Source organism: Panthera pardus, unplaced genomic scaffold, assembly GCF_024362965.1.
Source record: "Panthera pardus isolate Hobbes unplaced genomic scaffold, ASM2436296v1 HiC_scaffold_27, whole genome shotgun sequence".
Lineage (NCBI taxonomy): Eukaryota > Metazoa > Chordata > Mammalia > Carnivora > Felidae > Panthera > Panthera pardus.
Genome location: NW_026526843.1, coordinates 50,948,536 through 50,974,950, shown reverse-complemented (window position 1 = coordinate 50,974,950; position 26,415 = coordinate 50,948,536).

Genomic DNA, 26,415 nt, shown 5'->3' with positions numbered 1-26,415 from the left:
ATTTCAGGGAAGTTCTCAGCTATAATTTCTTCAAGTACCCCTTAAGCACCTTTCCCTCTCTCTTCCTCCTCTGGGATACCAATTATGCGTATATTATTTCTTTTTAGTGTATCACTTTGTTCTCTAATTTTCCCCTCATACTCCTGGGGTTTTTTTTTATCTCTCTTTCTCTCAGCTTCCTCTTTTTCCATAACTTTATCTTCTGGTTCACCTATTCTCTCCTCTGCCTCTTCAAGCCGAGCCATCGTGGTTTCCATTTTGTTTTGCATTTCGTTTAAAGCGTTTTTCAGCTCCTCGTGACTGTTCCTTAGTCCCTCGATCTTTGTGGCAAGAGATTCTCTGCTGTCCTCTATACTGTTTTCAAGCCCAGCGATTAATTTTATGACTATTATTCTAAATTCACTTTCTGTTATATTATTTAAATCCTTTTTGATCAGTTCATTAGCTGTTGTTATTTCCTGGAGATTCTTCTGAGGGGAATTCTTCCTTTTGGTCATTTTGGATAGTCCCTGGAGTGGTGAGGACCTGCAGGGCATTTCCCGTGTGCTGTGGTGTATAACTGGAGTTGGTGGGCGGGGCCGCAGTCCGACCTGATGTCTGCCCCCAGCCCACCACTGGGGCCACAGTCAGACTGGTGTGTGCCTTCTCTTCCCCTCTCCTAGGGGCGGGATTCACTGTGGGGTGGCTTGGCCCGTCTGGGCTACTTGCACACTGCCAGGCTTGTGGTGCTGGGGATCTGGCGTATTAGCTAGGGTGGGTAGGGAAGGTGCATGGGGGCAGGAGGGGCAGGATTAGCTTGCTTCTTCTTAGGTGATCCACTTCAGGAGAGGCCCTGTGGCAGCGAGAGGGAGTCAGATCCACTGCCGGAGGTTTGTTTCCACAGAAGCACAGAGTTGGGTGTTTGGGCGGTATGAGCAAGTTCCCTGGCAGGAGCTGGTTCCCTTTTGGATTTTGGCTGGGGGATGGGCGGGGGAGATGGCGCTGGTGAGCGCCTTTGTTCCCCACCAAACTGAGCTCTGTCATCCAGGGGCTCAGCAGCTCTCTCTCCCTTTGTCCTCCAGCCTTCCCGCTTTCTGAGCAGAGCTGTTAACTTATGACCTCCCAGACGCTAACTGGTGCTTGCTGTCAGAACACAGTCTGTCAGGCCCCTCCGCTTTTGCAAGCCAGACTCGGGGGCTCTGGTTGGCCGGCGAGCCGCCCCTCCGCCCTGGCTCCCTCCCGCCAGTCCGTGGAGCGCGCACCGCCTCACCGCCCTTTCTACCCTCTTCTGTGGGCCGCTCATCTGCGCTTGGCTCCGGAGACTCCGTTCTGCTAATCCTCTGGCGGTTTTCTGGGTTATTTAGGCAGGTGTAGGTGGAATCTAAGTGATCAGCAGGACGCGCGGTGAGCCCAGCGTCCTCCTACACTGCCATCTTCCCCTCACCTCCTGCATCCTCATATACTTTTAAAAACTGATGCTAGAGGATCTGGCTTCCAGTCAGCCTGAATCTAGGTACTTAACTCCTCCCTTTGGCATGCTGACAGGTCTTGTCATGTCATCAACTACTGGGAGCTATAAAAATATAATACTCTTCTTGGACAAGAACAATGATTTGAGAGACAGCCAAGAGCCTAGGCAATGTTGAATGATAAGATTCCTCTACTATACTAGGCCACTTATCCAAGACTGGGGTGATGGTGGTTGTTTTTATCTGTTGTATAGAAACCGACATACAGAGTCAAGAAAAATGAAGAAACAGTGGAATATTTTCCAAATGAAAGAACAAAATAAAACCTCATGGAAAAAACCTTAATGAAATTGAGATAAGAAATTCACCTGATAAAAAGTTCAAAGTAATGATCATAAAGATGCTCACCAAACTGGGAAGAATACTGGATGATCTTCATGATCTTCATGGTCTTCATGATCCCTTCTTTTCAACAAAAGAAGAAAAATATAAGACAGTATTAAATCTATCACACAGCTGAAGACTATAATAAATGAACTGAAAAATACAGTAGAGTTGTCCAACAGCAACTAGATGAAGCAGAAGAAAGGATCAGCCAACAGAACGACAAGGCAATGAAAAGAAACAAAGCAAAGAAGCAAAAGAAAAAAATAATTTAAAAACGTGAAGATAGCTTAAGGAACTCATGGGTTAATATCAAAAGGAATAACAATTGCATCATAAGGCTCCCTAAAGGAGAATAGATTAAAGGGCAGAAATCTTATCTGAAGACATAATGTCTGAAAGTTTTCCTAACATGAGGAAGAAAATGGACATCCCTATCCAGGAAGCTGAGAGTACCAATGAAGTGGAATAAAAGAAGCCCACACCAAGACACATTATAATTATCATATCACAATTTAAATACAAGGAGAGAATATTGAAGACAGCAAGATAAAAATAACTTGCTAAGTAAAAAGGAACTTCCCTAACACCAGAAGCAGATTTATCAGCAGAAATGTTGCACGCCATTAGGGAATAGCACAATATATTCATGCTACTGAAAGAAAGAAAAAAGTTTTTCAACGAAGACTACTCCACACATAAAAGTTATTATTCGAAAATGAAGGTAAACATCTTTTCTTTTTTTTTTTATGATTTCACTCATATGTGGAATTTTTTAAATATGAAATTTATTGTCAAATTGGTTTCCATACACGGCCCAGTGCTCATCCCAAAAGGTGCCCTCCTCCATGTTCATCACCCACTTTCCCCTCCCTCCAACCCCCCACCAACTCTCAGTTTCTTCTCAGTTTTTAAGAGTCTCATATGGCTTGGCTCCCTCCCTCTCTAACTTTTTTTTTCCTTCCCCTCCCACATTGTCTTCTGTTAAGTTTCTCAGGATTCATATAAGATTGAAAACATATGGTATCTGTCTTTTTCTGTATGACTTATTTCACTTAGCATAATACTCTCCAGTTCCATCCATGTTGCTACAAAGGGCCATATTTCATTCTTTATCATTACCAAGTAGTATTCCATTGTGTATATAAACCACAATTTCTTTATCCATTCTTCAGTTGATGGACATTTAGGCTCTTTCCATAATTTGGCTATTGTTGAAGGTGCTGCTATAAACATTGGGGTACAAGTACCCGTATGCATCAGCACTCCTGTATCCCTTGGGTAAATTCCTAACAGTGCTACTGCTGGGTCATAGGGTAGATCTATTCCTAACTTTTTGAGGAAACTCCACACTGTTTTCCAGAGTGGCTGCATCAGTTTGCATTCCCACCAACAGTGCAAGAGGGTTCCAATTTCTCCACATCCTCACCAGCATCTATAGTCTCCTGAGTTGTTCATTTTAGCCACCCTGACCAGCGTGAGGTGGTATCTGAGTGTGGTTTTGATTTGTATTTCCCTAATGAGGAGCAATGTTGAGCATCTTTTCATGTGCCTGTTGGCCATCTGGATGTCTTCTTTAGAGAAGTATCTACTCATGTTTTCTGTGCATTTCTTCACTGGATTATTTGTTTTTCGGGTGTGGAGTTTGATGAGTTCTTCGTAGATTGGATACTAGTCCTATGTCTGATATGTCATTTGCAAATATCTTTTCCCATTCCGTTGGTTGCCATTTAGTTTTGTTGATTGTTTCCTTTGCAGTGCAGAAGCTTTTTGTCTTCAAGAGGTCCAAATACCTCATTTTTGCTTTTAATTCCCCACTCTTTTAATCTGCATGTGTCTTTAGGTGTAAAATTATTTTTTTGTAGGCAGCATATAGATGGGTCTTTTTTAAAAAAACATTCTGACAGCCTATGAATTTTGTTTGGAACATTTAATTTACTTACATTTGAAGTAATTGTTGATAGATATGTATTTAGGCCATTTCATCACTTGTTTTGTCATTGTTTCTGAAGATTTTCTCTCTTCCTTTCAAATCTTTGTTGTTTTTGGTCTTTCTTTCCTATTCAAAGAGTCCCCTTTAATATTTCCTGCAGAGCTGGTAACTATCATGAACTCCTTTAGTTTTAGTTTGTTTGGAAAACCTCTTATCTCTCCTTCTATTCTGAATGGTAGTTTTCCTGAGTAGAGTATCTTGGCTTCAGATCTTTTCCATTTATCACATTGAATATATCATGTTATTTCTCTTGGCCTACCAAGTTTCCATGGAGAGATCTACTGCTGGCCTTATGGATCTTCCCTTGTAAGTTAGGGATTTATTTTGTCTTGCTGATTTTGGGTTTTTTTTTTCTTTCTCATTATATTTTGTAGGTTTAATTATTACATGTGTTGATTTTGGCCTGATTTGGTGATTTTGATGGGAGTTCTCTCTGCCTCCTGGATTTGTATATTTGTTTTCTTCCCCAGATTAGGGAAGTTTTCAGCTAGAATTTCATCAAATAAACATTCTGAACCCTTTTCTCTCTTTATCTTTGATGACTTCTATTATATAAATATGATACATTATGTTTGATGGAGTCACCGAGTTCCCTAAGTCTACTTTCATGATTCAAATTTTTTATTCCTCTCTTTTGTTCAATTTTATTATTTTCCATTATTCTATCTTCCTTATCACTTATCTGTTCATCTATGTCTTCATGCTTGTCATTATGTCCAGTTTGTTCTAAATCTTGGTTATTTTATTTTTCATTCTGGCCTGATGTTCTTCAGCTCTTTTATCTCTGCAGTAAGCGTCTCCCTGATGTCTCCCATGCTTTTCTCAAGCCCAGCCTGTATCTTTATGATCTTTACATTATGGATAAGGCGTGTATATTTTATCTGTTTCAATTAGATCCCTGGCTGGGACCTTTTCTTGTACTTTCTTTTGTTAGAAATTCCTCCATCTTGGCATTTTGTCTGGGTTTCTGTCTTCTTCTGTGTGCTGGCAAAGCCTGGCATGTTTCCTCCTCCTGTGAGCCATGGTTTCATGAAGAAGTAATCACACAATTGCCAGGGCCTGGCACTTTAGGAAGTGTCTCTGGTGTGTGCTGCATGCACACTGTTGCTGTGTTTTGGCTGCTCTATACCTGAGGTCAGTCATCTGCAAAGGTTCTCCTTGCCTGCAGTGGGGAGTTTTGGGACCTTGGTCAAAGTGTGGCAATTTTTAACTAGGTGTGCTCCATTGTGATTTTTAAAAGGGACCTGAAACTCTTTCCACTAGAACTGAAGCTTTACAGAACTCTATAGTCAGTAGATATGCTTGTGTTTTTTTTTTTTCTTGTTTTCTGGGGAAGGGCCCACTGCACAGGGGCTTAGGTACTTTTGCCAAAGAGAGGCAGTACTAGCAGAGTGCAGGGATTTGGGATTTTTCTATAAGCAGGTTAGGCAGCCAGTGTTGGTTTACTGGCATTTTTTTATGCTGAGGGGCAGGGGAGGGAAATGTTACCAGCCAGCTCCTTTGTCTCCAGAGAGGGGAATCTGTGCTTGCTGCTCTCAGGAAGCACTTTCAGAAGAGAAAATAATTTCCCCTTTTCCATGACAGGCATTTTTCAGATTACTGTTTTCACACTGTCTCTGCATTGCTTGCCTGCCTGGAGCAAAACAGCACATCTTGGGCTCTACACCAGTCAGGCCTTCTAACTTAAATAATTCCAAAATTCAGTAACCTGGTGTGGTTGGGACCTGTAATGGTCCTCTGGAAAAGAGTCTTGCACTCTGGGACTATTGAACATTTAACCCAGAAGGACATTTGTGCATGAAAGCAAGGCCATGGGATTTGGAGGCAAAGGAAGCTGAACAACCAGTGCCTGGGTCAGTTGCCCTCATCAGATATCTCTGCACCTGGCTCAGTGGTGAGGAGGGAAATGGCACCCACTATTTCTTTTGTCCCAAGAAAGGCAATACTAATTCTCACCAATGTGTTCCAAAAAGTACAGTCTGTCCCCATATGCCTTAAGCTATCCTCAGATCGTGCAATCTGTCCCAGAGTTGTTTATCTTCCCTTTCTCTAAGAGTAGGGCAGCATTCTTAGGTCTCTACACCAGCCAAGCCTGGGCCCCCCTTAAAACTCCAGTTTTGAACCTCACTGGTAGGAAAAACTCACATAAATTGGCCACTCTGAGTTTCCCAGGTAATGGCTTTGGGGAACTGTTCTCCTACATATTCCTGTGTGCTCCACTCTCCCTTGCCTTTCTCCACATCTAAGTCTTCCTCCCCACCACAGCACCTGTTATCCATTTCTCCCCCAAACCAGATATCCACATTTTCTACCACCTTATATGGGGCTTATTTTCTTCTTCTAAAAGTGTGGTTTGTTCTAACAGTCCTCAGGTCAATTTCTTGGGTATTCAGAGTGATTTGATAGTTATCTAGCTGTGTTCAAAGGATGAGTCAAACCTAGCATCCTTCTACTACACCTCCATCTTAGCTCTACTTCCCCATACACAGCTAGACAAAATAGGTTTTAAAAGTAAGACTGTAATAAGAGACAAAGAGGAGAAGCCAAGATGGCAGAACAGCATGGAAGTTTTCTGTGTGTCTCACATCCATGAAATACAGCCAGACAAACACTAAACCATCCTATATGCCTAGAAAACTGACTGGAGGATTAACACAACAATCTGCACAACCTGAACCACAGAGTTCAGCAGGTACACGGCACAGAGAAGTGAACTTGGAGAGAAAGTAGGGGTAGGAAGGGAGGTGCTTTTGTGAGCGGAGACAAAATGAAGACTGTTGGGGGGGGGATATGGGAAGAGCACCCATCCCTAAAAGCAGCTGGATAGAAAGTGGAAAATTGGAAACAACCACAGGGACTAAACTAAAAAGGGAGAGAGGAGAAAGGAGAGGGTTTAAATTCCATTAAGACTGTAAACAAAGGGGGCACAGTCTGCAACTCTGGAGCTTGATACCTGGCAGTGCTCTGGTGGGAAGGATGAATCCCCAGGAACAGAGAGGGGTCTGAGAGGATCTTGGGCCACATGGGGAAAAGCGGTTCCACTGCTGGAAGGACATTTGATAGAGACTGTTGAAGACACCTGGACCCAGCAGACCCCAGAAAATGACCACATTCACTGGTGCTGGAACAAGGTCATTAAGGGTAAAGCCTGGTGCCAGATGTGTGTTGTGATTTTCCATAATCCCTGAAATGCTGCTGCTACATTATCTTGTGAACTTTTTCTGGGGCATGCTGGCACCTAGACATAGTCTTGGGGCACTGGCAGCAGCAGGGTCCACCACGCATTCCAGGGTGCAGCCAGCATTTGGCCATTACTCATTCAGCCATTGCTTGGTGAGACCCTTCCACAGAGGGGCAGAACAGGTCAAAGACACAGTCCTTCAGAAGTAAGGGGCTGGGGAAAACAGCCACATCTGAGACAAAACTCAGGAGAGTGGTACAGCCTGGGGCATGGTCAGGGAGTGAAAAAGCAGGGAGTGGACTAAAGCTGAAGACAGAGGATGGGTGTGCGGTTGCTGATCCCGGAGAACAGACTGGGTAGCTGGGCGGCACCATTGTCACCACTCCCGCGCATATGCATACACAGCTACTAGCTCCACAACACTCCACCTCAGTAGGTTAGCAGCACCATCTAGTGGAGAGTGGGCCCCTTACACTGACCCCCGCCCAACTGGGCCAACATCTCTCTTGAAGAACATAAATGTCACCTCCGGGTTAGTTTATGGGCTATAAAGAGCAACGTAGACTAACTTCTAAGGGAAAGAGAAGTAATTTCAGTCATACTTCAGTCTTTTAGCAGGTACATTTATTCAATTTTCTTTCTTTATTTTTTCTCTTTTATACTTCTTTTTCTTGAATACAGAAAGAGAAAAAAGTCATTTTTATTTTCAATTATTAAAAATATTTTTCTTTAATTTTTACTACTATATTATTTTACGTTTGTGTAAATTATTTCAAATTTTATTTTATTTACATCATTTTAGTTTAGTCTACTTCAGTGTATTCATCTTTTCAAATTTTCTAACGATCTCTGTTTTTCTCGTTTTTTCTTTTTCTTTTTGTTATCTTTTTCGTTTCTTTTTCTTGAAGGCAAAAAAGAAAAACTTCATTTTTACATTAAATTTATATTAAAATATTTTCTTTAATATTTTTACTATATTTTTTGCTTTTATGTAAATTTTTTGAAATTCTATTTTACTTCCATCATTTTATTCTATTCTACTACAGTGTATTAATTTTTTCAAATTTTCAAACGATTTCCTTTTTTATTTTTTCTTTATTCTTATTTCTCTTTTTTCTCTTTTTCATTTATTTTCTTTTTCTTGAATATAGAAAAAGAATAATTCATTTTCCTTTTAATTTTTAATAAAATTATTTTTATTTAATTTTTTCTACTATATTATATATATCTGTGTATATTTTTTTCAAATTCTATTTTACCTTCCTCATCTCATTTTAGTCTACTTCAGTGTATGCATTTTTTCAAATTCTCAAAAGATTTACCTTTTTTTCTTCCCCCCTTTTTTCTCTAATCTGTCAAAACCCTTTCAAAACCCAGACCAAAACACCTAGGATCTAGCATCATTTATTCGATTTGTGTGTGTGTGTGTGTGTGTGTTTAATTTTTAATTTTAATATTTTTTTAATTCAAAATTTTTTAATTTAAATTTTTTTACCTCATTAACTCCATTTCTGCCTTCAAAAATGACAAAACAAAGGAATTCAGCACAAAAGAAAGAGTACAAAGAAATGTAAGCCAAGGATTTAACCAACACAGATACAAGCAAAATGTCAGAACCAGAATTTAGAATCACAATAATAATAAGAATACTAGCTGGAGTGAAAAATAGATTAGAATCCCTTTCTGCAGAGATAAAAGAAGTAAAAAATAGCCAGAATGAAATTTAAAATGCTATAACTGAGCTGCAATCACAGATGGATGCAAGGATGGATGAGGCAGAACAGAGAATCAGCGATATAGAGGACAAACTTATAGAGAATAATGAAGCAGAAAAAAAAAGAGGGAGATTAAGGCAAAACAGCACGATTTAAGAATTAGAGAAATCAGTGACTCATTAATAAGGAACAACATCAGAATCATAGGGGTTCCAGAAGAGGAAGAGAGAGAAATAGGGATCGAATGGTTATTATGTAAGCAAATCAGTTGAAAACTTTCCTAACCTGGGGAAAGACACAGACATCAAAATCCAGGAAGCACAGAGGACCCCCATTAGATTCAACAAAAACCGACCATCAAAAAGGCATATCATAGTCAGATTCACAAAATACTCACACAAGGAGAGAATCATGAAAGCAGCAAGGGAAAAAAAGTCCCTAACCTACAAGGGAAAATAGATCAGGTTTACAGCAGACCTATCTGCAGAAACTTGCCAGGCCAGAAAGGAGTGGCAGGATATATTCGGTGTGCTGAATCAGAAAAATATGCAGCCAAGAATTCTTTATCCAGCAAGGTTGTCATTTAAAATAGAAGGAGAGATAAAAATTTTCCAGACAAACAAAAATTAAAGGAGTTTGTGACCACTAAACCAGCCCTGCAAGAAATTTTAAGGAGGACTCTGAGGGGAAAAAATGATGTAATGTATATATCAAAAGCAACAAAGATTACAAAGGACCAGAGAACACCACCAGAAACTCTAACTCTACAAACATCATAATGGCAATAAATTCATACCTTTCAGTACTCACTCTAAATGTCAATGGACTCAATTCTCCAATCAAAAGACATAGGGTAACAGAATGGATAAGAAAACAGGACCCATCTATATGCTGTTTAAAAGAGACCCACTTTAGACCTAAAGTCACTTTCAGATTGAAAATAAGGGGATGGAGAACAATCTGTCATGATATCGGTCAACAAAAGAAAGCAGGAGTGGCCACACTTATATCAGACAAACTAGACTTTATTTTTTTTTATTTAAAAAAAAATTTTAATGTTTATTTATTTTTGAGACAGAGAGAGACAGAATATGAATGGGGGAGGGACAGAGAGAGAGGGAGACACAGAATGGGAAGCAGGCTCCAGACTCTGAGCCATCAGCCCAGAGCCCGACGCAGGGCTCGAACTCACGGACTGCGAGATCATGACCTGAGCTGAAGTCGGACGCTTAACCGACTGAGCCACCCATGCGCCCCCAAACTAGACTTTAAAATAAAGAGTGTATCAAGGGATACAGAGTAGCATTATATCATAATCAAGAGGTCTATAGACCAAGAAGACCTAACAACTGTAAATATTTATGCACCACATGTGTCAGCACCCAGATATATAAAGCCATTAACCACAAGCATAAAGAAACTCATCAGTAGTAATACCATAATAGTAGGAGACTTCAACACCTCATTCACAGAAATGGACAGATCATCTAATCAAAAAATCAACAAGGAAACAATGGCTTTGAATGACCCACTGGACCAGATGGACTTAACAGATATATTCAGAACATTTCATCCTAAAGCAGCAGAATATACATTCTTCTCCAGCGATCATGGAACATTCTCCAAAATAGAATACATAAGGCAACACAAATCAGCCTTCAGCAAGTACAAAAAATCAAGATCATACCGTGCATATTTTCAGACCACATGCTATGAAACTCGAAATCAACCACAAGAAAAAAGTTGGAAAGGTAACAAATACTTGGAGACTGAAGAACATCCTACTAAAGAATGAATGGGCAAACCAAGAAATTAAAGAGGAAATTAAAAAGTATATGGAAGTCAATGAAAATCATAACACCACAACCCAAAACCTCTGGGGCAGTCAGAAGAGGAAAGTATACAGCAATCCAGGCCTTCCTAAAGAAGGAAGAAAGATCTCAGATACACAACCTAACCTTCCGCCTTAAGGAGCTGAAAAAGAACAGCAAATAAAACCCAAAACCAGTAGAATCCAGGAAAAAATAAATATTAGAGCAGAATTTAATGCTATTGAAACCAACCAAACAGACAAACAACAACAGAATAGATCAATGAAACCAGATGCCTGTTCTTTGAAGGAACAAAGGTGTAGTTATCAACAGTACAGTACAGTACTGGCACAAAAACAGACACATAGATCAATAGAACAGAATGGAAAACCCTGAAATGAACTCACAAACTGTATGGTCAATTAATCTTCAATATAGTAGGAAAGAGTATCCAATGGAAAAAGACTGTTTCTTCAACAAATGGTGCTGGGAAAAGTGGACTGCAACATGCAAAAAATAAAAGTGGATAACTTTATTAAACCATACACAAAAAGAAATTCAAAATGGATGAAGGACCTAAATGTGAGAAAGGGACCCATTAAAATCTTGGATGAGAAAACAGGTCGCAACATTTTTGACATCAGCAATAGCAACTTTTTTCTAGATAGGTCTGTGAGTCAAGGGAAACAAGGAAACATGAACTATTGGGACTTCATCAAAATAGGATATTCTGCACAAATAAGGAAACAATCAACAAAACTGAAAGGCAGCCTACGGAATGGGAGAAGATATTTGCAAGTGACATATCTGAGAAAGGGTTGGGATCAAAAATATAGAAAGAATTTATCAAACTCAACATCAAAAAAGCAAATAACCCAGTTAAGAAATTAGCAGAAGACATGATTAGACACTTTTCCAAAGAAGACATCCAGATGGCTAACAGACACATGATAAACTCGACATCACTCATCAGGAAATAAAAATCAGAACTAGAATGAAATACCACCTCATGCTAGTCAGAATGGGTAAAAATTAACAGCTCAGACAACAACAGATGTTGGCATGGATGTGGAGAAATGGGCACCCTCTTATACTGTTGGTGGAAATGCAAACTGGTGCAGCCACTATGTGAAATGTTATGAAAATTCCTCAAAAAGTTAAAAATAAAACTATCCTATTATTCATCAATTGCAACAATAGATATTTATCCAAAGGATACAAACATGCTCTTTTAATGGGATACATGCATCCCAATATTTATAGCAGCATTATCAACAATAGAAAAATTATGGAAAGAGCCAAAATATCTATCGACTGATGAATGGATAAAGAAGAGGTGAAATACACACACACACACACACACACACACACACACACACACATACGCACACACTTCCTTTACAGGCTTTTGTTTTTGTTGACTACAAAATGGAAAGAAAAGTGATGGCAAAGAGTCATCTAAACAATTTGATTGTTTTTTTGAATTCCATTTAAATGTTATATATCTTTCCCATTAAATTATGAGCTCTAGTGAGGACAGACACAATGATTATTCTGCTCACTGTTGTGGCTCCCACCCCAGCTCATTCCCCTCCTCCCATGGGATTATTTGACCAATTACCAAGATTTGAAATTGATTTTGAAGGGGATAGGCCTAGATTTGGCACAACTCTTCTAACTGAAGCCTTGAGGAATACCAGATGATGTAAGGGTAAGATTCAAATACATAAAATATAACAAAACTAAATTCACAGGATCCAAAATGAAGATTTACTTTAGGATCCAAGGCTTAGATTTAAACATATTTTAAAAGATTTTTATTTATTTTGAGACAGAGGCAGAGAAAGCGAATTGGGGAGGAGCAGAGGGAGAGGGGAGAGAGCATCCCAAGCAGGCTTCACAGGGCCAGCATGGAGCCCAACATGGGACTCAAACCCATAAACCGTGAGCTCATGAACTGAGCCGAAACCAAGAGTCAGACCCTTAATAGACTGGGCCACCCAGGTGCCCTTAAAGGCTTAGATTAAAAAAAAAAAAGACCTAGAGATTAAAGCCCAGTGGAGATGGAATCAGGGTACAGACTGGTTAGTAATAAACAAGGAAGCTGTAATAAAATTCTGGAGTGAATGTGTCAAATACTACTTGCCAGAAGTGGTGGGACTCAATAAAAGTCCAGAGCCACAAAGGACAGTTATTACCTTTCTGAGCAATATAAATTCAGTTTAGAAGTGCAGGCTTTGTATCATGAAGTATTGGGATTCACTAATGTTTTCACATAACACTTCCATCTATGTAATGTTTTTGAATTCCCAACGTAATTAGTTTAGTGCAATATTTCTATGGCTTCTGGGAATATGCAAAATACAAGACAAGCACTTTTGCCACAAAGTTATAACACATATATAGTTGACCCAGAAACACACTTGCTTTACAAATATACAAGGAGGAAAAATGGCCAGAAGGCACATAGGGTCTATCCCAATAAAGGGTTAGAACTACTTTCACTCCACTTTCCCTCTAAGACTTTTGACTGACTCTGGTCTTGGTCATGTGCCTTGCTTTGGCCAATAGGATATTGCAAGATTAATGCAAACAGAAATTTTAAAAGTGCTTTTGCATTTTTGTTTCTTCTCTTTCATCTCTGTCAAAATCATGACAATTGCCTGAGCTGGCTTGATGGAAAGATGTGAGAGATACATAGATGAGAGCTGAGTTATCTGAAAAGATTCCATACTACACAAGATAGTCCCGGTTAACCCATCAGCTAACTAGAGACATGAGAAATCCCAGTAAAAATCAGCCAAGCCTAGCCTAGATAACAGAACCACCTAGTGACCCATAAACTGACAAATGTTCTTTATTTATTTTAGGAGGTAATCAGAAATAGCTGACTAATACACTTACTGCATTTGGAGCCATTTTTTGTCTTTATCTTCAAGAACTTCCACCCACTCAAACTTTGGATAGTTCCTTAGAATTGATATGTTGTTCTAATCTGTAAGAACTTCAGATGTCCTAGATGTCTGGTCTCCTGCCAAGCTGTCTCCTGCCAAGCTGTCTACCCTTGGCTGTGTTTGAATTATTGGATTCTTTGTCTTAACTTTGCCTGGAAATCCAACTGTCTTTTTTTTGAAGTTTCTATTTTGGCTTTTATCTGAAGAGAAAAAAAAGGAGGGCCTTCAAAAGTATGGGGAGATGTATTTGACATGGTAGGCAATAGGGTTCTTAGGTAAGGTAGTAACATGACAAAATTTTTAAGCAAAATACAGAAGCTGTAAGCCTGATGAATTTTACTGTGAAGAGACCAGAGAAATTAACTCTAGCTGATAGGTGAGTTCAGGTAGAAGAGGGGATGTTTGTACATCAGTGACCTGGAGAGGAGATAGGGAAAGTGAGACTAAACATGGATTTTTGCTTGGGAGGTAGATGAATACATTTTTTGTTCTCTTATAATATGAAGAATTGTTTAAGAACTGTTGCTGAATATTTTTCCTGAGCCCCACAATGCAATACTTGCTTTCTATAGTTTTCTAAGTAAACCCTAGCCCTGTGGTTCCCATTATAAACTTTTAATTAGACTAACATGAAATCATGTAAAGTTAAAACAACAACATTCATGTGAATTATGGATGCCAGGCAAAAGGCTTCAAAATAGAATTATTATAATTTAAAACTAACCCAAACAGCATCTTGAGATACAGATGTAGAATTACATCCTTCCAATAAAAGAATTTGCTCCACATTTGGTATTGAAGAATTTCATGTATTCTAAAATAAATGTAACTTGAAAGTATTAAGGTTTGGACAGGGTAGGTTCAAAATTAACTAACATGATAATAATGATGACAGCATCTAAACGTAGTCTACAGTGACTAGCAGCTCCTCTCAGAAATAGCAAATAATAATGAAAAGGAAGTGATACAGAAAGATATCTGATATTTCATTCACTAACTTCTACAGAATGATAAATAGCTGGTTTATTTCCATATGGATGTTCTGTCCACTTTTCAATAAATAAACGTTTTTTCTTTACTAATATTGTCAAATGAGTAAATTATCTCTAGAAATGCACAATCCAATATTCATCCCCAGAGTTCTATTTTGCAACTGATATTTTATAAGCAAGCCACACCCATCAATTGTTTTTTTTTATTATTTATTTGTTTGCTTGCTTGTTTTAGTGGTAAGGAGATCAAATTCAATATCCCTCTAGGAAGAAACAGACTATAGTCCAAGTTTTACAAGTGAATATACAAGCATTGTTGAAGGCTTCCTAACAAAAGTAAAATCCAGAAGATAATATAAGCATGAGAGGCTTAAGTACATCATTTCTTCTATTAAAACGTCTTTGAATAAGATATTGTATTTTGGTCACCCTTTTTATTTTTCTCTATTTTTTCTAATTTTATTTTTTATTTTTTAAAATTTATATCGAAATTAGTATATAGTGAAGCAATGATTTCAGTAGATTCCTTAATACCCCTTACCCATTTAGCCCACCCCCCCTCCCACAACCCCTCCAGCAACCCTCAGTTTGTTCTCCATATTTATGAGTCTCTTTTGTTTTGCCCCCCTCCCTGCTTTTATATTATTTTTGTTTCCCTTCCCTTATATTCATGTTTTGCTCTTAAAGTCCTCATATGAGTGAAGTCATATGATTTTTTTCTCTAATTTCACTTAGCGTAATACCCTCCAGTTCCATCCATGTAGCTACAAATGGCAAGATTTCATTCTTTTTGATTGCTGAGTAATACTCCATTGTGTGTGTGTGTGTGTGTGTGTGTGTGTGTTTGTGTGTATCACATAGTCTTTATCCATTAATCCATCAATGGACATTTGGGCTGCTTCCATACTATGGCTATTGTTGATAGTGCTGCTATAAACATAGTGGTGCATGTGTCCCTTCGAAACAGCACACCTGTATCCCTTGGATAAATGCCTAGTAGTACAATTGCTGGGTCATAGGGTAGTTCTATTTTTAGTTTTTTGAGGAAGCTCCATACTGTTTTCCAGGGTGGCTGCACCAGCTTGCATTCCCACCAACAATGCAAAAGAGATCCTCTTTCTCGGCATCCTTGCCAACATCTGTTGTTGCCTGAGTTGTTAATGTGAGCCATTCTGAAAGGTGTCAGGTGATATCTCATTGTGGTTTTGATTTGCATTTCCCTGATGATGAGTGATGTTGAGCATTTTTTCATGTGTCGGTTGGCCATCTGGATATCTTCTTTGGAGAAGTGTCTATTAATGCTTTTTGCCCATTTATTCACTGGATTATTTGTTTTTTGGGTGTCGAGTTTGATAACTTCTTTATAGATTTTGGATACTAACCCTTTATCTGATATGTCGTTTGCAAATATCTTCTCCCATTCTGTTGGTTGCTGTTTAGTTTGGTTAATTGTTTCCTTCGCTGTGCAGAAGCATTTTATTTTGATGACGTCCCAGTAGTTCATTTTTGCTTTTGTTTCCCTTGCCTCCAGAGACGTGCTGAGTAAGAAATTGCTGCGGGCAAGATCAAAGAGGTTTTTACCTGCTTCCTCAAGGATTTTGATGGCTTCCTGTCTTACATTGAGGTCTTTTATCCACTTTGAGTTTATTTTTGTGTATGGTGTAAGAAAGTGTTCCAGGTTCATTATTCTGCATGTTGCTGTCCAGTTTTCCCAGCAACACTTGCTGAAGAGACTGTCTTTATTCCATTGAATAATCTTTCCTGCTTTGTCAAAGATTAGTTGCCCATACATTGGTGGGTCCATTTCTGAGTTCTCTATTCTATTCCATTGATCTGAGTGTCTGTTCTTGTGCCAGTACCATACTGTCTTGATGATTACAGCTTTGTAGTATAGCTTGAAGTCTGGGATTGTGAAGCCTCCTGCTTTGGTTTTCTTTTTCAAGATTGCTTTGTCTATTCAGGGTCTTTTCTGGTTCCATACAAATTTTAGGATTGTTTGTTCTAGATCTGTGAAGAATGCTGGTGTTACTTTGATAGCGATTGTGTTGAATATGTAGATTGCTTTGGATAGTATCGACATTTTAACAATATTTGTTCTTCCTATCCAGGAGCATGGAATCTTTTTCCATTTCTTTGTGTCTTCTTCAATTTCTTTCATCAGCTTTCTATAGTTTTCAGTGTATAGATTTTTCACCTCTTTGGGTAGATTTATTCCTAGGTATTTTATGGTTTTTGGTGCAACTGTAAATGGGATCGATTCCTTGGTTTCTCTTTCTGTTGCTTCATTGTTGGTGAATAGGAATGCAACCGATTTCTGTGCATTGATTTTACATCCTGCAAATTTGCTGAATTCATGAATCAGTTCTAGCAGTTTGTTGGTATCATCTTTTGGTTTTCCGTATAGAGTATCGTGTCATCTGTGAAGAATGAAAATTTGACCTCCTCCTGGCCGATTCGAATGCCTTTTATTTCTTTGTTTTGTATTATTGCAGAGGCTAAGACTTTCAATTCTATGTTTAATAACAGTGGCGAGAGTAGACATCCCTGTCTTCTTCCTGACCTTAGGGGGTAAGAGTCATTTTTTCCCCATTGAGGATGATATTAGTGTTGGGTTGTTCATATATGGTTTTTATGATCTCGAAGTATGATACTTCTATCCCTACTTTCTTGAGGATTTTTATCAAGAAAGGATGCTGTATTTTGTAAAATGCTTTCTCTGCATCTATTGAGAGGATCAAATGGTTCTTTTCCTTTCTTTTATTGATGTGATGAATCTCGTTAATTGTTTTGCAGATATTGAACCAGCCCTGAATCACAGGAATAAATCCCACTTGGTCATGGTGAATAATTTTTTAAATGTATTGTTGGATCCAGTTGGCTAATATCTTGTTGAGGATTTTTGAATCCATGTTCATCAGGGAAATTGGTCTATAGTTCTCCTTTTTAGTGGGGCCTCTGTCTGGTCTTGGAATCAGGGTAATGCTGGCTTCATAGAAAGAGTTTGGAAGTTTTCCTTCCATTTCTATTTTTTGGAACAGTTTCAAGAGAATAGGTATTAACTCTTCCTTAAATGTTTGGTAGAATTTCCCTGGAAAACCATCTGGCCCTTGACTCTTCTTTTTGGCAGATTTTTGATTACTAATTTGATTTCCTTACTGGTTATGGGTCTGTTCAAATTTTCTATTTCTTCCTGTTTCAGTTCTGGTAGCGTATGTTTCTAGGAATTTGTCCATTTTTTCCAGATTGCCTACTTTGTTGGCATATAATTGCTCATAACATTCTCTTATTATTGTTTTTATTTCTGTTGTCATGGTTGTGATCTCTCCTGTTTCATTCTTGATTTTACTTATTTGGGTCCTTTCTTTTTTCTTCTTGATCAAACTGACTAGTGGTTTATCAATTTTGTTAATTCTTTCAAAGAACCAGCTTCTGGTTTCATTGATCTGTTCTACTGTTTTTTTGGGTTTTGATAGCATTAATTTCTGCTTTAATCTTTATTTCCTGTCTTCTGCTGGTTTTGGGTTTTATTTGCTGTTTTTTCTAGCTCCTTAAGGCGGAAGGGTAGGTTGTGTATCTGAGATCTTTCTTCCTTCTTTAGGAAGGCCTGGATTGCTATATACTTTCCTCTTATGACCGCCTTTCCTGCGTCCCAGAGGTTTTGGGTCGTGGTGCTATCATTTTCATTAACTTCCATATACTTTTTAATTTCCTCTTTAACTGCTTGTTTAGCCCATTCATTCTTTAGTAGGATGTTCTTCAGTCTCCAAGTATTTGTTACCTTTCCAAATTTTTTCTTGTGATTGATTTCGAGTTTCACAGCATTGTGGTCTGAAAATATGCACGGTATGATCTCAGTCTTTTTGTACTTGCTGAGGGCTGATTTCTGTCCCAGTATATGGTCTATTCTGCAACACGTTCCATGTACACTGGAGAAGAATGTATATTCTGCTGCTTTAGGATGAAATGTTCTGAATATATCTGTTAAGTCCATCTGGTCCAATGTGTCATTCAAAGCCATTGTTTCCTTGTTGGTTGATTTTTTGATTAGATGATCTGTCCATTGCTGTGAGTGGGTGTTTAAGTCTCCTACTATTATGCTATTACTATCCATGAGTTTCTTGATGTTTGTGATTAATTGATTTATATATTTGGGAGCACCATATTTGGCGCATAAATGTTTACAATTGTTACGTCTTCTTGGTCTATAGACCCCTTGATTATAGACCCCTTGATTATGATATAATCCCTTTCTGCATCCCTTGATACAGTCTTTATTTTAAAGTCTAGATTGTCTGATATAAGTATGGCTACTCTGGCTTTCTTTTGTTGACCGTTAGCATGATAGATGTTTCTCCATCCCCTTATTTTCAATCTGTAGGTGTCTTTAGGTCTAAAGTGGGTCTCTTGTAAACAGCGTATAGATGGTTCTTGTTTTCTCATCCATTCTGTTACCCTATGTCTTTTGACTGAAGCATTGAGTCCATTGATGTTTAGAGTGAGTAGTGAAAGATATTAATTTATTGCCATTATAATGCTTGTAGAGTTGGAGTTTCTGGTGGTGTTCTCTGTCCCTTTCTAATCTTTGTTGCTTTTGATTATATATATATATATATATATATATATATATATTCATCTTTTGTCCCCTCAGAGAGTTCCCCTTAATATTTCTTGCAGGGCTGATTAGTGGTCACAAACTCCTTTAATTTTTGTTTGTCTAGGAAACTTTTATTTCTCCTTCTATTTTGAATGTCAGCCTTTCTGGATAAGGAATTCTTGGCTGCATATTTTTCTGATTCAGCACACTGAATATATCCCACCACTTCTTTCTGGCCTGCCAGGTTTCTGTGGATAGGTCTGCTGCAAACCTGATCTGTTTTCCCTTGTAGGTTAGGGACATTTTTTTTCCCTTGCTGCTTTCATGGTTCTCTCCTTGTGTGAGTATTTTGTGAATTTGACTATGATATGCCTTGTTGGTGGTCGGTTTTTGTTCCATCTAATGGGGTTCCTCTGTGCTTCCTGGATTTTGATGTCTGTGTTTTTTCCCAGGTTAGGAAAGTTTTCTGGTATGATTTGCTCACATAACCTTTCTATCCCTATTTCTCTCTTCCTCCTCTGGAACCCCTATGATTCTGATGTTGTTCCTTTTTAATGAGTCACTGATTTCTCTAATTCTTAAATTGTGCTCTTTTGCCTTAATCTCCCTCTTTTTCTCTGCTTCATTATTCTCTATAAGTTTGTCCTCTATATCGCTGATTCTCTGTTCTGCCCCATCCATCCTTGCCACCGCTGCATCCATCTGTGATTGCAGTTCAGTTATAGCATTTTAAATTTCATTCTGGCTATTTTTTACTTCTTTTATCTCTGCAGAAAGGTATTCTAATCTACTTTTGACTCTAGCTAGTATTCTTATTATAGTGATTCTAAATTCTGGTTCAGACATCTTGCTTGTGTCTGTGTTGGTTAAATCCCTGGCTCTCGTTTCTTCGTGCTCTTTCTTTTGCACTATATTCCTTCGTTTTGTCATTTTGAAGGGAGAGAAAGAATTAATGAGGTAGAAAAATTGAAATTAAAAAAAATAAAATTAAAAAAATATTAAAATTAAAAGTTAAAAACACATCCACACAAAAATCGAATAGATGATGCTAGATCCTAGGTGTGTTTTGGTCTGGATGTAGAAAGGGGTTTGACAGATTAGAGAAACAAACAAACAAAAAAAAAGGGGGGAGAGAAAAAAAAGGAAATTGTTTGAGAATTTGAAAAAATGAATATATTAAAGTAGACTAAAATATACAAAAGTAGAGAATATAGTAGAAAAATTATAGAAAAATATGTTTAATAAAAATTGAAAAGAAATACGAATTTTTTTCTGTTTTCTGTATTTAAGAAAAAAAGAGAAGAATCAAAACAGGGAAAAAAAGATAAAAAAAGAAAAAAGGAAAAGACAAAAAAAGAAATCACTTGAAAATTTGAAAAAGTGAATACACTATAGTAGACTGAAATAAAATGATGGGAGTAAGATAGAATTTGAAAAAAATAAATAAAAGCAAAAAAATAGTAATATAAATTAAATAAAAATATTTTTAAAAGAGATTGAAAGTAAAAATGAAGTTTTTCTCTTTCTGCATTCAAGAAAAAGAAAAGAAATGAAAAATAGAAAAAAAGAAAAAAAGGAAATTGTTTGAAAATTTGAAAATGTGAGTACGCAGAAGTAGAAAAAAATAAAATGATGGAAGTAAAGTAGAATTTGAAAAAATATACACAAAAGTACAAATTATAGTAATACAAATTAAAGACAGATATTTTTAATAAAAATTGAAAATAAAAATGAGTTTTTTCTCTTTCTGTATTCAAGAAAAAGAAAACAATTGTAAAAGAGGAAAAGGAGAAAGAGAAAAAAATCGAATAGATGAACCTGCTAACAGATTGAAGTAGGACTGAAATTGCTTTGTTTTCCCAGTCCATGTAGCTCTTTATAATAGTCCATAGATTAAACAGGCAGTGAGTTTTGTGTTCTTGAAGAGCAAAGATGGCCCAGTTGGGCAGGGCTCGGTGTAACAGCTCTGCTCTCCCCTTTATGGCGCTGCTAGCCTACTGGGGTGGATTGTTGAGGTGCTCCTTGGTGCGCACACGCATGCACGGGAGCAGTGAAAAAATGGCGCCACCCAGCCACCCAGTCTGTTCTCCAGGATCAGCAGTTGCACACCGGTCCTCCATCTTCAGCTCTTGTCCACTCCCCGCTTTTCCACTCTCTGTGACCAGGCCCCAGGCAGTACCTCTCTCCCAAGTTTTGTCTCAGATGCGGCTGTTTTCTCCAGCCCCTTACTTCCAAAGAACTGTGGCTTTGATCTGCTCCACCCCTCTGCAGGAGAGTCTCACTGAGCAATGGCTGAATGAGCAATGGCTGAATGTTGGCTGCACCCAGGAACACCCGCTGGACCCTGCTGTTGCCGGTGCCCCGAGACTGCGGCCAGGTGCCAGCCAGCCCCCCCAAAAAATCATGAGATAGTGTAGCCTCAGTGTTTCAGGAACCATGGAAAATCACAACATACATCTGACACCAAGTTTCACCCTCAACAACCTTGCCCCAGCACCAGCGAATGTGGCTGCCTTCTGGCATCTGCTGGGACCAGGTAGCTTCAACAGTCTCTACCAAATGTCCTTCCAGCAGTGGAACCCCTTTTCCTTGTGTGGCCTGAGAGCCTCCCAGACCCCACTCTGTTCCTGGGGATTCACCTTTCCCACCAGAGCAGCACCAGTTATCGAGCTGCGGAGTTTCAGCCTTTACGCTCCCCTTATTTACAGTCTTAATGGAATTTAAATCCTCTCCTTTCTCCTTTCTCCCTTTTTAGTTTAGTCCCTGTGGTTGTTTCCAATTTTCCACTTTCTCTCCAGCTGCTTTTTGGGAGGGGTGCTTTTCCCGTATGCTCCCCCCGTCCCCAGTCTCCATCTTCTCTCTGCTCGCAAAAGCGGTTCCCTACCTTTTGGGGCTTCTTGCTCCCCAAGTTCAGCTCTTAGTGACATGTACCTGCTGAATTCTGTGGTTCAGGTTGTGCAGATTTTTGTGTTAATCTTCCAATCAGTTTTCTAGGTGTTTAGTGTTGGTCTGGCTATATTTCACGGATGTGAGACACACACAAACCTTCCATGATGTTCCTCCATCTTGGTTCCTCCCCTGGTCACCCTTTTTAAATGACCATGTTCTATTTGACAGATAGTGAAAGTAGTGGTACAACTTAGATGTAAATTTTTCTAGTCTAATGCACTACAATAAGATATGTATTGTTCAATAGACATTGAATGAATACTGTAACTATAAAGGTAACCAGAAAATGAAAGAGTCAGTGTAGACTAATGTTAGTAAAATAAGCATAAACTGATTGACATGATCCCCAAATTCTCCAGGACTAATTTGCTCAGTTTGCCTGGATGTTCTTAAAGGGAGTAGTTAAGACCCAATAAAGTGTTTTTGTTTGTTTGTTTGTAGCTTGTGTCCCAGTGATAAGGAAAGAGAAGAAAATTTTAACTTAATTATATTAATTTGCCTTATTTTTTAAAAACGTAGTCATTTCTTGTCTGAATGTTGTTAAAATTCAGAACTCAATATAAGGTTTAGTTAGAGACAGAATATGACACAAATTCAAGGGAATGAGAAAAGAAATTGGGATATGGAGAAATACAATGCTTTCTAAGGGTGACCATGTAAGTATTATAATTTTATATATCACAGTAAAAATGTTTGCAAAAACATGTCTTTCAATTTGAAAAGAAATAATACCTAATCCCTAAATAGTGTTTAGGAATTTTAATTAACATTGAGGCAGAGTAAACTACCTGATGAATCTGTTGTGACCACTTGGATTAAATGCCAACAGTAACAGAATGTAAAACCATAGGTAACAATTATAATTAAAGGGTGAGTAAAAATGCCACGTATCTAGAGTTATTAATCACTACCATTAAAAAATGTATATGGTAGATACTCCAAAAGTGCTTTGATATCTGGGTTCACCTCAATCCCTACCCAATCACTTAACACTCCTAAGCAAAGGACCATTTAACCAGCTTTGCATTTGACTGGACTGATATTGAATAGCTTGTATGTAATTTTCAATTTGGCTGAACACCAAAAGTGATTCATTCATTCTAGCTCATATAGTGTCCCATGCATTCAATTTCTTTATTCAAAGAAATTCAAATAAAAGAGAGTAGAGAGCAGATATTCATTTCTCAGTAGGTTGTAGTAATGTTTGTTGTTGTTATTGTTTTACTCTGAAGTGGCAGCTATGTTTTCATTTAACAGAAATACTGGTGACATGCTTTTGTGAGGTATAATGAGACTTTGTGAGCTATGATAGAAATTCCTTGCAAAAAACAATTGTTTCACTTCCTTTAAAAAGATACACGTTCTAGTCTAGTCATAAAATTCCATTAAGTCCTGGCTATTTTCTGTAGATATGAGTGTGTACAGAAAAGATGAACCTGAACTCCCTGAAGATCTTTTCAAAAAATCCAGATAAGTTAACAGTTTTATTTTTAATCTAAACTGCAGATTTGTTTAGTAATTGTAGCATTTTTCCCTGGGTTGTCTGGTGCCAGATTTCAAAATTATAAGAGAATTATCCCACTCTAAAAACAACAATTTAATCCAAACCATGTTTCCTTCAGATTTCCATGTTAAAATAAGCCATACATAGATACATACATGTATGTGTGTGTGTGTGTGTGGTGTGTGTGTATATATATATATATATATATATATATATATATATACATTTATTATGTCACTCAAATATCTTGATTAACATTTATTTAAAAATACAAAATAATGTGGGGTGCATTTGTGGCTCAGTCAGTTGAACGTTCCACTTCAGCTCAGGTCATGATCTCACAGTTCATGAGTTCGAGCCACCATTGGGCTCACTCATGAACTGTGAGATCATGACCTGAGCTGTGTCAGTGCAAGAGCCCACTTTGGATCTTCTGCCCCCCCCCCCCGCCCCTCCCTGGTTTGTGCTCTTCTCTCTCTCTCTCTCTCTCTCTCTCTCAAAAATAAAAAAAACAATAAAAAATACAAACTAATGGAAAATTAAAATATAAATGATGAATGTCACTTGATTTTTAGAGAACTATAGATATAGTATATAGCATTCTTAGCTAAGCACAGAACTTGGCAATGTTTGAAGTAAGTAGCAATAAATGTAGCATAAATGCCTCTGAAAATTAATTTACCTGCACAATGTTCCTCAGAAGCTTCCTGAGAGTCCAGCAGTGGGCTAGGCACTGAGAAGAGCAAGAAAAATTACAAATATTGTGAAAAAACTAGGGATTGGGGAAAAAAGTGATTGGAAATCAAGAGATCTTGGGGCACCAGGGTGGTTCAGTCAGTTAAGTGTCTGAAACATTTTCAGCTCAGGTCATGATCTAAAGGTAGTGAGATCGAGGCCCATGTCAAGTCCCACATCGAGCCCTGTGTCATGCCTCATGTTGAGTCCTGAGAGTTGAGAGTCAGGGTTCATGCTGGGCATGGAACCTGCTTAAGATTCTCTTTCTCTTTTTCTCTCCACCTCTCCCCAATGGTACTGTCTCTCTCTCAAAAAAAAAAAAAAAAGATACAGATTCTAGTCTTATTATAGTCTTCTCTGGACCTCAATTTTCTCAACGTGTATAAAAAGAGGAAAAGTGACATGATGACCTGAGAATTTTTATAGACCTAAAGTCCTATGGCTGTGACTCAAGAGAAGTAGAAGACATTGATTCCTAACCCAGGCATATAAAGCTATTCTAGAGAAGACTGACAAACATGAAGCTATTAGTGAACTATTTAAAAGACACATGAACAAGTGCTAGATAATACAGAATATAATGTAAGAGGTGTCAAATAATGAAACTCAACCAAGTAAATTTAAAGATCTAATGGGCTTTATTAAATTTTTCATAAATCAGCAAGTAGAGAAGCATTCTCAGGAGTTGTTCAAAATGGAAGGTTTTTATAGAAGAAGGGTGGGGACAAGGAAGTTATTAGCAAAAAAAGAAAAAGAAAAAAAAAGAATTGTTTCAGATGAAGCTGTTAGCTAGGGGGAAAAAGCAACGTGTCTTATTATACAAATTACCTCACCTTTCTTTGGGAGATAGAGAAAACCCAGTGACAGATTCTTTAGTGCTGATAGAAAGAAAAATTTTTCTTGACTGTTTAATTAGCCAGATTTCTGGTGAAGGTTGAAACTGAAATTAGATTAGGTGTTAAGCCCTAGTTTGGGAACTTAGTCCAAGTGACACCATTTTGAGCTTGCAGTCTTCTTTTTTTCACAGATGTTAAGTAAGACTGATAATCAATAATGTGGTGGGAAGACTTTTTGGAGGATGAGTCTATATTTTGAATGTTGTAGGTTGAGTAGAGAAGAACAGAAACTGGCTAAAACAAACCAGAGAGCAACATATACTTACACCTTAAAACTTAAACTATTATTAGAGTGGCCTAGTCACTTAAATCAGTCTACAAGAAATGAAATCAATGTTCAGTGTTTTGAAAGAGGACTAAAATATTTTGGACACTTTGGAAATATGTAGCATCACTTGCTATTGGTGTTTCTCTTTAATACAAATAACACCTACTTTTTGCCTTCTAGAACCTATTTTCTAGCAATTCTTGAAGTTATAGGTAATTATTCTGAAAATAGAATAAAAGAAAACACTAGGTTATTTATACAAGGTGAAGATACCAAATATTTAGTGAAGGATAAATTATAATTTCAATACATATAACAAGATTCTTAAATGTAGATGTGCATGATACTTTTTGCATAAATAATTAAATTTTATAAATTTTTTTAATACAATTGGTAGAGACCAATAAAAGTGTGGCAAATAGCTAGAGTGAAACTTTCTATGTTAAGTATAATTTAAGAGTATATTTTACATCCATTTGATCATTTTTAAATGTTTTCGTCATTATTTCCACGTGGAAAGGTATCCACTGCCCTTTTACATTGCTTCATGACTAAATTGTTTGTATTTTTTTTTCTGGATGTTTCTTATCTTTTTTTTTTAATTTTTTTAACGTTTATTTATTTTTGAGACAGAGAGAGACAGAGCATGAACGGGGGAGGGTCAGAGAGAGGGAGACACAGAATCTGAAACAGGCTCCAGGCTCTGAGCTGTCAGCACAGAGCCCGACGCGGGGCTTGAACTCACGGACCGCGAGACCATGACCTGAGCCGAAGTCGGCGGCTTAACCGACTGAGCCACCCAGGCGCCCCTGGATGTTTCTTATCTTTTTGAATAGAGAGTGTGTTTTATTTTTTACTTATTTTTATTTTATTTTTTATTTTTATTTTATTTTTTATGTATTTTTATTTTTATATTTTATTTTTATTTTTTATTTTTATTCATCATACTGATGATAAATTTATTGCATAAAAATGTAAAGCTTTCATAGAG